At 40.3% G+C, this 14,695-nt stretch overlaps 1 protein-coding gene across 7 annotated transcripts in view; it reads right to left on the reverse strand.

Annotated features, from left to right (window-relative positions):
- The window catches only part of LOC145509321 (uncharacterized), a 403,057-nt gene that overhangs the window by 366,031 nt on the left and 22,331 nt on the right, over positions 1-14,695 (reverse strand). For 5 of the 7 annotated variants that reach the window (XR_014056006.1, XR_014056008.1, XR_014056009.1 and 2 more), the window contains one exon: positions 3,442-3,479. The gene's annotated coding sequence lies outside the window, so the exon portion shown is untranslated. Of the gene's footprint in view, positions 1-451; positions 3,480-8,591; positions 8,731-14,695 lie in introns of those variants that run through there. The other 2 variants (XR_014055999.1, XR_014056003.1) reach the window with 2 other exon arrangements.

Here is a 14,695-nt window from a genome sequence, read left to right on the forward strand (position 1 = left end):
CTTTCCTAGTAAATTTTGGTTTACAAGGTGGGAAAACCCACATCTTTGTATCCTGATATTTTAATCTCACATCACGTTACAGACTTTACTTCAAGTTGCTATAAAGTCATCAATTATCTTTCAACAATTATACTATAATCGATCATTTGAGTGCATCATCAATTATTTAACCATTCATCTCTTTTTGGACACTGGGTCATTTAAAAAGCGTTGCCATTTTGAATAATGGCTCAATAAACAATGCTGTACGTGTAACTTATTTTCTGTCAAATTATATTTCCAAGGGATACATCCCAGGAGTGTAATTACTTCAAAAGGTAATTACTCAGAAGGGTAATTATTACTCATACACAATCCTAATAAGTGAAAACGATTTTAAGTGGCCAATCTTCTAACCCAATAAGATGTTTACACTTGGATTTAGAGACCACTTTGTGGTTCTAACTTCATCTAACTTTTTTTTTAATTTATTTTTTTACTTTACAATATTGTATTGGTTTTGCCATACATTGACATGAATCCACCATGGATGTACATGTGTTCCCCTTCCAGAACCACCCTCCCACCTCACTCCCCATCCCATCCCTCTGGGTTATCCCAGTGCACCAGCCCTGAGCACCCTGTATCATGTATCGAACCTGGACTAGCGATTCATTTCACATATGATAATTTACAGGCTTCAGTGCCATTCTCCCATATCATCCTGCCCTTGCCCTTTCCCATAGAGTCCAAAAGACTGTTCTATACATCTATGTCTCTTTTGCTATCTCGCATACAGGGTTATCTTTACCAACTTTCTAAATTCCATATATATGCGTTAGTATACTGTATTGGTGTTTTTCTTTCTGGCTTACTTCACTCTGTATAATAGGCTCCAGTTTCATCCACCTCATTAGAACTGATTCGAACGTATCTTTTGAATGGCTGAGTAATATTCCATTGTGTATATGTACCACACCTTCCTCATCCATTCATCTGTTGATGGACATCTAGGATGCTTCCATGTCCTGGCTATTATCAACAGTGCTACGATGAACATTGGGGTACATGTGTCTCTTTCATTTCTGGTTTCCTCAGTGTGTATGCCCAGCAGTGGGATTGCTGGATCATATGGCAGTTCTATTTCCAGTTTTTTGAGGAATCTCCACACTGTTCTCCATAGTGGCTGTACTAGTTTGCATTCCCACCAACAGTGTAAGAGGGTTCCCTTTTCTCCACACCCTCTCCAGCATTTATTGCTTGTAGACTTTTGGATAGCAGCCATTCTGACTGGCATGAAATGGTACATCATTGTGGTTTTGATTTGCATTTCTCTGATAATGAGTGATGTTGAGCATCTTTTCATGTGTTTGTTAGCCATCTGTATGTCTTCTTTGGAGAAATGTCTCTTTAGTTCTTTGTCCCACTTTTTGATTGGGTCATTTATTTTTCTGGAATTGAGCTGCAGGAGTTGCTTGTATATTTTTGAGATTAATTCTTTGTCTGTTGCTTCGTTTGCTATTATTTTCTCCCATTCTGAAGGCTGTTCTCTCACCTTGCTTATAGTTTCCTTTGTTGTGCAGAAGCTTTTAATTTTAATTAGGTCCCATTTGTTTATTTTTGCTTTTATTTCCAATGTTCTGGGAGGTGGGTCATAGAGGATCCTGCTGTGGATTATGTCGGAGAGTGTTTTGCCTATGTTTTCCTCTAGGAGTTTTATAGTTTCTGGTCTTATGTTTAGATCTTTAATCCATTTCCATTTCACCTAACGTTTTAACTAGCTAAGTGACTGCTTCAGTCACTGTAGCCTGTCAGGCTCCTCTGTCCCTGGAATTTCCCAGGCAAGAATACTGGAGTGGATTGCCATTTCCTGGTCCAGGGGATCTTCCCAAGCCAGAGATCAACTCTGCATATCCTGTTTGGCAGGCAGATTCTTTATAACTGAATCACCTGGGAAGCCCCATAATTGAAGATGTTCAAATCCAAATGAATATACTGGCAGTACGGTTCATTATGGAATAAAACATAAAAATAAACATTCCTACCCTTCCCCAGCCAAACTTTCCGGAGGCCCTTACTATAAGAGAAGGAATATAATGGCAATGAGAAAGAATAGACCTTGAGGAGACCTTGGAAGATAATGTGTGAGATCACCTAGAAAGTGAGACTTAAGACCTAGCTTGCTCCTGTATTGTCACCAGCCATCATAAAGTCAATAAAATCTTCCAAGACCATTCAAGCCTGACTGACCTCTGTCTTCTCTATGCTATCCTGGGATTGTAAGCTCGTCCATCTTTCATACCAGTATTTACCATCTACAATATGATATACTTATTATTTCAAGTATCATGACTCATCTCCCAAAGACACTGCAAATTCATGAATTCAAGTTTGCGTATTTTATTCTTATCTGACTTAATCAGATTTTACAGAGTTAGATTCCCTGATTTCTCTAACAATACTGCTTATCTGTTTGTATATCAAGGAATCTTTCTCTATCAAAGACTGGATGAGGTAGATCAAAAGAGAACTTGACTTCAAAATATCTAGAATGTAGAATGGCAACATCAGCATTTGAAAACCCCATAGGAGGTGGCCAATACACACCTATTATTAAAGGTACTGATGCTATAATTTACAATACAAAATCAAATACCTCGGGACTTCGCTGGCGGTCCACTGGTTAAGAATCCACCTGCCAATGCAGGGGACATGGATTCGATCCCTTCTCAGGGAACTAAGATCCCCCATGCCAAGGGGCAACAAAGCCTGTGAGCCACAACTACGGAGCCCATGAGCTGGAGCCCACGAACCACAATTACTGAGCCCACATGCTTCAACTACTGAAACCCACACATCTTGGAGCGTGTGCTCCGCAACAAGAGAAGCCTCCATAATGAGAAGCCCACATATAGCAACAAAGACTCGGCAAAGCCAAAAATAAAGTTTAAAAAAGAAATCAAATGCCTCTATTTCCATTTACTATTTAGAAGGTCAGATCAAGAGCAGAACTCTCTTTGTAGGTCTCTTCATAGAAACTACTAAAATTTGTATTTGCTTAAACGAGATCTCTTCAGTGGTCTTATTTCCTACTACCTTGGAGGAAATAAAATTGCTTAAAATATTAACAAAGATTACACTTCATACTTCTGTGGCACAGACAATACTTACATATTCACCAAAATGTCTTTTATCCTGCCTGGATACTTATGAAGATCTAATTTCCCTGTTCCCCTTCATTTAATGGAGCTTTTATGACAACATCTAAACATGCAATGTGAGCAGAAGGAATCCATGCCACTTGCAGGCCTGGCTTAAAAAAAAAAAAAAAAAACACTCCCTCAGGCATGATTCTCCTCTTTTTCCCCTTCATGAGCAAGCTAGAGGCCATGTGGTAAGGATGGCTGGGTACCAAGTTTAAAAAGCCTGCATTTCTGATTCACCATTTTCAGAAGTACTCACCAGGAGAACAACCTGACCAGGAACGTCTGCACAGGATGCTGTAAGAGCAAAAAATAAAGTTCTATTATATTGAGCCATTGAGATGTGCATGTTCTGGTTATAGAATTTAGCGTTAATTTTCCTGGTTAGTACAACTTCTTTGTATCCACCAGGTGAGAGAATAAAATACTGAATAAATGCGTTTTGAGTTTGTTATATTTTTTATATTCCAGTAGTGCTAATTCCACTTGACCTCATTCCAATGAATGACCAAGGACTAAAGCTACCCCACCCAAGCCAAGCACCAAGATCACCTTTTGAAGATACAGCTTCAGAGATGTCACCCACTGAGATGTAGACTGAGTGGGTTTTCAGATGGAGCCCTGGAACTTAACATTATTTATAAAGCTTCCCATGCGATTCTGATGTATAGTCACCAAGTTTGGAGGAACCACTGACCTGGGGCTTTAGCGAGAGGAAAAGGCAGCACCAAGGACAATGCCTTCAATATAGAAAACATTACACATTCAATCAGAGCTTGTAGGATGGTAGATCTACTATTAGATTCAGGGGCAAGCCTCAGGCAAAATAATGAGGGTGCCATTTTTTCACTGAAACAATTATCCTATCTCCTTTATTTCTTCTGGTCTCCAGGGCTCTGTGGTTCCTTTTTCCTGCCCATACCAAAATCTACTCTCAGGGCAAAAAAAAAAAAAAAAAACCCTCACGCCACCTCTATATGCTAATGAATAAAATTAGTGTTTCTCAAACATCTATGACAAAGGACCCACTGAAGACCAGTACTTTCATAAAACACAATAAAAACAAATTACTAGAAAATGCAATTTAACAATCAAAGACATACAAAACAGAAATCCTAATTTTTTTATTATTAGCTTTAAGAAACTTAAAATTACATTTCAAGCAATCAAATCAAGGCATACATAAAGCAGGAAAAGATAATCATCACAGGGCTCATCTGCACACTATGCTTCACCAAACACCAGCATAAAGAAGCAAGATTGTTCACCTGTGGGCATGTCCACTGCCCTTGACTCAGAGTGCCAGGCATCAGTTGGCCAGTACGTGTGCTTTGAAACCGGGGTGTTTTCTGGGCCCCTCAGAGTCAACATGCACATGTCCAGCCCTGTGCTCTGGATCAGAGAGTGGGCCAGGCCATGGACAGCATGCACTGTCCTGAGAGAAGAAAAGTCAGCAGCAGAAGCTTGACAGAATTTTCACACTTCGGTCACAGCAAGCTCCCAAGCCCTTCATCTGAAGCCATGTGGGTCCTGACTTGTACCTTTGCTTCCATTGAATTAGCTGTGATACTAAGACCTTGGGGCTTACTTGTAGCTACTTGGGGCTTCCCTAGTAGCTCAGCTGGTAAAGAATCTGCCTGCAATGGAGGAGACCCTGCTTCAATTCCTGGGTTGGGAAGATCCGCTGAAGAAGGGATAGGCTACCCACTCCAGTACTCTTGGGCTTCCCTGATGGCTAAGCTGGTAAAGAATCTGCCTTCAATGCAGGAGACCTGGGTTATAGCCCTGGGTTGGAAAGATCCCCTGGAGAAGAGAACGGCTACCCACTCCAGTATCCTGGCCTGGAGAATTCCATGGACTGCGTAGTCCATGGGTCACAAAGAGTTGGACACGACTGAGTGACTTTCACTTTCACTTCACTAAGACCTTATTGTCAAAATTCTACTCACCTGTGAAGGTACCAAAGGTTTGGAATGTGGGCATTTTTTAAAATGTAAACTTAAGCCCAGCTAAGCAATTCTGCTCAGTAGCAGATATATTTGCTATCATGTGGGGAGAAAAAGCAAACAGGGAACTAAGATTGATCTTACCAATAAGAAACAGAAACAAGACTTTAGAGTTAAATAAGTGGGTCATTCAGGAACCCACTGACAGATTCTTAATAAAGATTGTAAGATGTGCTCACCATTAGGCTGTATGGAGATAATGTTTGTAACTTTAATATGACAATTTTATGTGATGCGAAAAATAATGGACTTTGACTTACTGCTTATTAGCACAGTTCTAGAGTTATAACTCCAGCATTCTGTCTTTGAGATCTTTGCCTTCAATTAAATTGATGAGAGGACTAGAAATAACACACAACTGTATATTGTTCATGAAACTGTGGAACAGGTAAGGGGTGTCATCTCCTCCTGCTTCCCCCCATCTGGGCACCCCTGTCAGAGTCTGGAAGCATCCTCATCCTGTCTTCCACTTCAGGACCACATCTGCTCCCTGGTCCTCTCTAGGGCTTCCTTCCCTTCCCCACAACCTTCCCTCCCTGCAGTTTTACAAGCTATTTCCATGCCAGCAATTTGGTTTCAGCTTGTAAAACTGTATCCTTGCCATTATGGAACCAAACTGGAGAGCCTCTGAGTCACGGCTGGGTCCTGTGGACAGGAGACTCTTGTGAGTTTTTGGCCAGTCTCCGCTAGGAAAGTAAAAAAACAACGAGGACAATTATTCCACTGATTTCACCTATAAATCCTATTTTGCCTGAATTGTTGGAATGATGAGTATTCTGTGAAAATGCTGCTCTCTAGTGCAATGCAACTGCAAATAATGCATATCTATTTCTTATAATTCCATCCGACATACCCGCTAAGTTTCAACTCTAACAAAACAGAGGTGATACAGTAATTGAATCATACTAGATGTACAGGAAAGAGGAAGGAAATTTCAAGCATGAGGACACTATAGTGGAAGTAAGTTTTACTTAAATGGGGGTCACAGATAAGAATGATATTACCAATCCATCAATGTGCAATTATTAACAGCTTACAGTCCACTCAGGAATGAAATATGAAGACAGAGGAAGTATAAAATGTGGCCTCCAATTCTAAGGATTGGTTTGCAGTTTGGTTCAGGTGAAAAGATATGAAATAAGAAAGAGCATGTTTGAGAGCTGGAGAATGTGGTGTGTGAGTGCTAAGTCATTTCAGTCATGTCCGACTCTTTGCAACTCCTCTGTCCATGGGATTCTTCAGGCAAGAACACTGGAGTGGGCTGCCCTTCCCTCCTCCAGGAGATCTTCCTAACCCAGGGATCGAACCCACGTCTCTTATGTCTCCTGCATAGGCACATGGGTTCTTTACCACTAGTGCCACCTGTAGATTCTGGTACCAACTCTTAACCCGCCCGGTTCAATACAGCAGTCACTCACCACACTGAGCACCTGAAATGTAGTAGTCCGAACTGAGATGTGTTACCAGAATAAAATATAAATCAGATTTGTAAGACTTAGGAAAAAATAAAGCTATCTCATTAATAATCTTAAATTAATTACAGACAGAAATGAAAATATTTTGTAAATATTACATTAAATAAAATGTTATTAAAATTCATTTTAGTTATTTCCAGAAAGTATAAAATTACGTATAGGGTCTGTGTTTCATTTCTAGTAGATAACAGGGCTTTAGAAACTACTTTGAAGGAATGAGAACTTACAGAGAATAGAGTAATCTGACACTCTTGGCAGAAATGGACCTGAATGAGGCTTGCTGAATTTGGACAGGCAGAGAGAGTCAAAGGAAAGTCAAGTCTGGGAAATGGATTTATGGAGTGAAAGTTTAGAGAGAAGGAAGAAAAGGAACAGGAGGAGGAGAAGATGCAGTTTGGGAGAGATGACAGAGAAAGCCTGATGAGAGTGGAGGAGGAGGAAGACAGAGGGCATACAAAGAGGTTTGGTCTTTAAATCCAGGCAGAGGTTTTGCGTTCCTCAGAAATAAGGCAGCCCCTTGAAAGAGTTAGAGTAAAGAAGACTGTGGATGAAAACTGAAATTAAGGAAGAAAATTCCAATAGCGAGTTACTCAAAGCTCTCATCATATTAGAAAATTCTCACATAATCATCAAATTCAGATTCCCAAATAATGCCACAAAACTATAAAAGCTCAGCCACAAAATTCAATTAAAAAAAAAATAACAGCACATTTTCACACATCCACTTAACCTTGGCCTTTGTGTGGTGCTTAGTCACCCAGTCGTGTCCGACTCTTTGTGACCCCATGAACAGTAGTCCACCAGACTCCTCTGTCCATGGGATTCTCCGGGAAAGAATAGTGGAGTGGATTGCCATTTCCTTCTCCAAACCTTGGCCTTTAGTCAAAGTTTTTTTGGTCATTTTCAAATGCAATTGCACAGAGGTGCTGTGATTTCTAACAAGGAGGAGAAAAAGAAAATGGAAAGTGAAGTAAGTAGAGGGCGTGGAGAGCTTTCGGGTGATGCCATCTGAACTAACAGTCCCTTTTCATTGTCTATAAAAGGAGATGCCTTTTCTTAAAGCCCTCTGAAATGATGAAGTGCTCGTCGATAAACATCGATTCCCTTTAAATCGTAAAGTTTGCCAGTTTGTCTTCCTCTGTCTCACCCTTTACGTTTTCCCTAGAAAGTGACTGTCACAAATATCTGGGTGAACAAGCTTGTGAAATGTGGTCATAAAACAAGCTATTATTTCTAAACTCATCTTTGTCACATTGTAACACTCCACAAAACACCTTCCCCCAGGCTATGACTCACATTAATTGATCCCATCAGCACCATAGCTGTATCCTGAGTGACTTCACAACACCCTCTATTTCAGGAAAAGCCAATCAGGTTATGGGTTTGCTAGTAAGAAAAATTACCAGGGAGCAGTTTGTGGATGTAAGAGCAATGCAAATTCTAAAGAGAAATAATCAGAAAAATAACGAGCATCTTTTCATTTCTTGGTAGTGAACAGTCCAGACTCCCCGAAGCAACACTTAACCTATTGTATTCAACGGTAATGGACAAGTATTAGAAATGTCTATGTCAGCTCTGAGAATCTGTCAGCATCCAAAAGTCATTCTAAGTAGTCTTTGTCAAGCTTCTTTCTCCAGTGCTCTTTTCCTACTAGGACAAAGCCCTTCAATCCCAGAAGAATAATTTTGCTCTGGTTTTCATGATTTGTTTACTGGTTCATTTCAGAGGGCAAGCCAGCAGAAGGGGAAGTGTCCTAAGGAGTCTTTTATGTTTCATGATTTTCTACTGTATCGCTCCTGGTAGTGCTGCCCTCTGCCAAAACTATTTGAGGAGCCCACTGGGCAAGCTGCTGAGGAGACCCCAGCACTAACTGGAGCACAGGCTGCACACACGTCCCCTTTACCCCAGCAAGGAGCCCCTGCAAGTACCTGTTAAATCTTTACCGTACATCACAGAGCGAGGAAAGTGATAGAACAATCACAATTACACCAGCAGCTCTTCTCTCTCTCAACAAGAAGAATCAGCTGGTCTGGAGGGTGAGTTCTTCTGGGAAAGCGGTGACAGAATCTGAAGAACGCAAGAGGACTTTGCTCTAGCAGACGGTCTTAGGAGGGAAGGGCTTCCCTGGTGGCTCAGACAGTAAAGAATGTGCCTGCAATGCAGGAGACCCAGGTTCAATCCCTGGGTGGAGAAGATCCCATGGAGAAGGTAATGGCAACACACTCCAGTATTCTTGCCTGGAGAATCCCATGGACAGAGGAGCCTGGTGGGCTACAATCCATGGGATCGCAAAGACTAGGACACAACTGAGCAACTAACACTTTCACTTTTAGGATGGGAAATAGACTTAATGAGTATGATTTACTTGAAGGGACCTTGGGGCCTTTTTTAAGGAAGCAGTTAAGGCTGAAATAGAGGTATCCTGCAAGATGCAGATTCTGGCAAGCTGTGAAGGCTTGGTGTGGAGGAGGCAGGAGTTAAGGGCTGTCAAATAGGCAGTATCAGCCTCTCGCATCCCACGCTTGGAGCAGACAGCCAGCCTTACTCAATCACAGCCTGTTATCACAACCTTTTTCCAAAAAGTGATCCAGGCACCACTGTCTATGAAAAGGCATTTGCACTTGAGAAGAATTCCATCTGCCATACTTGCTTGAATTTAGGCTTAAAAGTAAGTCACCTGTTTTCCTTTGTAGCTTGATTTAGCCAATGTTGCTTAGAGAAAGAAAGAAGGCAAAGTTTCAGAAGAAAGCCAGGATGAACAAGTTCATAGACTAACACTAAGGATATAATTATAAAACTAGTTGTCAACTTCTGGGTCCCTACACTTAAAATGTGCCAGCTATTATGCATCATTTCTAATCCTCATAACTCTTGCAATGGGCATTAGTATCATTTCCCCTGCCTTTTTTTTTTTCCCTTTGAGGAGACTGGTACTCAAAGAAGTTAAGTGATTTTTCCTAAACCAAAGAACTTGTAAGTAACCAAGCCAATGTCCTTTGATTCCCAAATCCCAAATTCACTCTTCTAAGCCATTTCCCAAAGTGGGAGATGGTTTTAAAGATATGCCTTTATTTTTATATGTGAGCGGTGTAGTGTTTTTCTATTTATAGAAGTGAAATAAAATCTTCCTTGAAAACAATTGTATCTCAAAAACTAACACTGATTTAAAGAAAAATATTAAGAGAGTAATAGTCCAGATATTTACGAGAGTACAACAAATGACAACTATTAAGTAAGTCAAAGTGAAACAGCTTGAAATAAGTGATTTGTACTGACTACTCCTCAAAGCTCATGAAAAAGACATAGTACTCAAATTTAGATGCAGGGAAACAACTAACTGGGCCTGTGGCTTCCTCTTCTGTGCTCTTCAAAACTCCCTCTACGTTAATCGAGCATGCACAGGCCTTGGAGGGAGTTTTCTAGTCTCAGAAAACTGAGACTGCAGTCAGGAAATTAAGAGGTGTCTATGCTGCACTTCATTCCCTTCAAGGTCAGGATCTGTACTATTAATAGTGACAAATTATCTAACACATAAAAAATTATGTTGTGCAAATGAACTAAGAGAAAGCTACGGGAGAAACCCAGGAGCCTATTTCCCTTCCCAGACATCTTACATAAACTTACTCAAGACAGACTCAAAACGTGGGTGTTTCTTAAGGTGGCAGGAAGGCAGGGGAGACAAGACAAACGTTTGAGGGCAAGTGGTGTTTCTATGGGCCCTTCCAGGTGGCACTAGTGGTAGAGAATCCACCTGCCAATGAAGGAGCCACAAGAGATGCAGGTACTATCCCTGGGTCAGGAAGATCCCCTGGAGGAGGAAATGGCAACCCACTCCAGTATTCTTGCCTGGTGAATCCTGTGGACAGAGGAACCTGGTGGGCTACAGCCCATGGGGTCACAAAGAGTTGGACACGACTTAGTGACTGAGCATGCACACAGTGTTTCTACAGAAATCCTGGAATGGCACTTTGCACAAATATCCCCATTACATCTAAATGGTGACTCATCCCTACCCTCGGTGGCAGCTGATGGGCAGCAATATAAATTTCTAGAGTGATCTCGACTTTTTTTTCCCCACTGTTTTGATTTTTAGAGAAAACCCTACCAACGTCAAACCACCTCTGGCCAGTATCATCTGCTGACAGCATCAGCAGATGGCACTATTATAATTCCTGAATTCCAAGATGCACTTTTCCCACCAACACACACACGCTTCAGCACTGCTGACACTGAATGATACCTTCTACCCGACTGGTACATTCCATGTGGCCACTCTTTTTCCTTCTTCATTGCACCTCACACCTGATTTTCCCTTGAAATTGAGTAAATAGAATGTTCACATGGGTTCCCAGGAATTAGGGTCAGTCTTCATTTCAGAAGTATGTCACCAAATATAAACTTCTCTACATACTATTGGGGTTTTTTTTTTTTTTAATATATATTTGGCTGTGCCAGGTCATAGTTGCAGCACTTGAGATCCTCAATCTTCATTGCAGCATTTGGGATCTTTCAGTTACAGCATGTGAACTCTTAGTTATGACATGTGGGATCTAGTTCCCTGACCAGGGATTGAACCCATTGGGAGTGTGGAGCCTTAGCCACTAGACCACCAGGATAGCCCCATATTATTGATTTTGAAGTCATTTCTTTTTTAAACTATTAAATATTAAGACATTTTGTTATGGAAAATTCATTTGAACAAATTTGGTAGAAAGAAAAAAAATGTAAATGATCAAAAGGATGCTACTATGTCCCTAAGGTTAGAGTCACCTTACTATCAAGATAGAAAGCTAGAGCAAGGAGAACCAGCTAATTCACAAATGGAAAATTTCGGTGCTCATTTATCTTCGTTTTTAATAATTCCATTTGTGTTCACGTGTTAGATCACAAGGTTGTGATGTTATTCTTCATGCTGACTTCTCATGTAAATTACAAATACATCTTTCTGATGATGATTTACGGAGTTAGCTATTCATCTTCCCGAAAGAGCTACGTACAAAGAAATAATTATTCTACCTCTGAGATGGCATATCATGGAAGGAACGGTTTCCAGATGCTTTGATTCCAAAGCAGGCAAAACTAATCCTGTTAGCAGTCAATGCAGAAGGTGGAGGGAAGGGGTTAGTGACGGAGAACAAGCTCAAAAGTCCCTCCTGGGGTAGTGGAGGCTAGTAATATTCTTTTCCTTGGCCTAGGTGGTGACTACACAGGTGTGTTTACTTTGTGATAATTCACTGAGCTGTGCACCTATGAACTATGCATATTTCTGAATATATGTTATATTCTTCCTTTTAAAAAGAAGTTTACAAAATAAGCTCAAAAGGCACAAGACTTCCTATATTATTTGTTAACTAAAAAAAAAAAAAAAGGGGGTGGGTGGGAATTGATTCTCCCTTCATATAAACTGTACTGGTGGCTTTAACATTACATTGACTAGAGAGGGGGTAAATATTGACCCTAGAACCATGAATCTTGATGTTCTTCCAAGTCATTCTCTCTTCTCTAGCATTATCCAAAGGGAACACAGCTGTATATAAACAACAATTTCTGGTCATTCTCAAAGAATGTCACTAAGCCTGAAAATCAGAAATATTGATCTTGTATAATGATATTTCTATTCATGTGAAATAGTTTCTATAAAATTGTAGACATGCTGTCCTAACACACATAACTGGCCCTGGCATGGCAGGGCTTAGAAGACAGCCACAAATGGGAATGACTTTCCTCAGTAATCAGGTTCCAACAGGACAGAGCAGGGGCATGGATGCTGGAGTCCTCTGTCTCAGCTTACCCTGGTTACTGGGGCCCAGGAAAGGGTCGACCAGTCTGACACTCTTCCTGTGCTCCACACAGAACAGGGAGCATATGGCGAATGGGTAGGGCTTTGGGCACAGGTGATGAGAAAGGGATGGAGAGGAAGAGGACTCATGTCCCTGGGAACCAGTCAACACAGGAGCACTGACGACATCTGTTTGAAATTCTAGCACCTATCAGCATATGTGTGGGACACTGAACTGACTCAGGTGTTAAATTTGCTTGTACCACCACTGACTTTAGGTGATGTCTGTTAAAGACTCAAACAAAGGCACACAGGCCCCTCTAGCTCTCTCCACTGCCAGAGCAAGTACATTTATGTCAGTGAGTAAGGGCTATTATTCCCCCAAAAGGCTCTGTACTCCTATCTGTACCCTGCATCTGCTGGAGACATGACAGTTCAGCCTTTCTCTCTCCCCTTTCCCTGCCCAACTGGGCCCTTGTCTCTTCCACTCCTTCTTTAGCACTGGCTGAGACCCACTCATCTCCCTTACCGTAGATCACAACGTAGAGTCTTTTGAAACAAAATACATGATCATCAGGAAAATACCAAAAACACAGTGAGACATCACCTTGTCACACCTATTCAAACAACACAAAGCAAAACAGACAATAAGACATGCTGGTGAAGATGTAGAGAAACTGAAAGCGTTGTGCTCTATATGTGGGAATATAGAATGATGCAGCCACTGTGGGAAACAGTATGGCATTCCCTCAAAAAGACTGAAAACAGAATTACGATAGGATCCAGCAACTACACTTTTTGGTATTGAAAGCAAGGCCTCAAAGAGACATTTAGTACACCTATTCTCCTAACAGCATTTTTGTAATAGCCAAAATGTTAAAGCAACCCAAGTGTCTGTCGATGGATGGATGGATAAACAAATGTGATTTATACATACAATGGAATATTACTCAGCCTTAAAAAGAAAAGCAACTCTGACACACGCAACAACAGGCATGAACCTTGCACCCATTATACTAAGTGAAACAAGTTGGTTATAAAAAGACAAATACTGTATGACTCCATTTATATGAGGTATATAAAGCAAACAGATTAGTAGAAACAATTCACACTTATATGTACAATTAGTCTACAACATGGCAGGCAAGAATATACAATGAGAAGCTGTCTTCAATAAGTGATGTTGGGAAAACTGGATAACTACATGCAGATGAATCAGTATGGACTACTTTCTCATACCACGCACGAAAATAAATTCAAAATGGATTAAAGATTTAAATGTAAAACCGGAAACCATGAAACTTCTAGAGGAAAACACAGGCAGTACCCTCTTTGACATCATCTTAGTAATCTTGTTTGTAAATGTATCCTCAGGCAAGAGAAACAAAAGCAAAATTTGGAAATATGTCCTCAGGCAAGGGAAACAAGAGCAAAAATAAACAAATGAGACCACATCAAATTAAAAAGCTTTTGCACAGCAAAGGAAACTATTAGCAAAATGAAAAGGCCATTTACTGAATGGAGAAGATATTAACATCAGCAAACAATATTTCTGATAAAGGGTCAATATCCAAGATATACAAGGAAGTCATACAAAGAAACATCAAAAACATAGACAACCCGATTTAAAAACGGGCAGAGGATCTGAAGACATTTTTCCAAAGATGAAAAAATGGTCAACAGGCACATGAAAAGATGCTCACCATCACTAATCACTAGGGAAATGCAAATCAAAACCTCAGTGAGATACCATCTCACTCCTGACAGAATGGCTATTATAAAAAAGACAAAAAATAACAAATGTTGGCATGGATGTGGAGAAAAGGGAACCCTCCTGCACTATTAGTGAGAATATAAATTGGTGCAGCCACTATGGAAAACGGTATGGAGATTCCTCAAAAAATTACAGCTACCATATGATCCAGCAATTCCAGTCTTAGATATTTATCTAAAGAAAACAAAAACACAAATTAGAAAAGATATATGTACCTCAATGTTCATTGCATCATTATTTGCAATAGCCAAGATATAGAAGCAACCTAAGTGCCTATCAACAGATGAATGGATAAGGAAGATATAGTAAACATATACAATGGAATACTACTTAGCCATAAAAAAGAATGAAATCTTGCTATTTGCAACAACATGGATGGACCTAGAGGGTATTATGCTAAGTGAAATAACTCAGACAGAAAAAGATAAATGCTGTTATGATTTCAAATATGTGTGGAATCTAAAAAATAAAACAAATGA

Source organism: Giraffa tippelskirchi, chromosome 1 (assembly GCF_054371585.1).
Source record: "Giraffa tippelskirchi isolate mGirTip1 chromosome 1, T2T-mGirTip1v1.2.pri, whole genome shotgun sequence".
Lineage (NCBI taxonomy): Eukaryota > Metazoa > Chordata > Mammalia > Artiodactyla > Giraffidae > Giraffa > Giraffa tippelskirchi.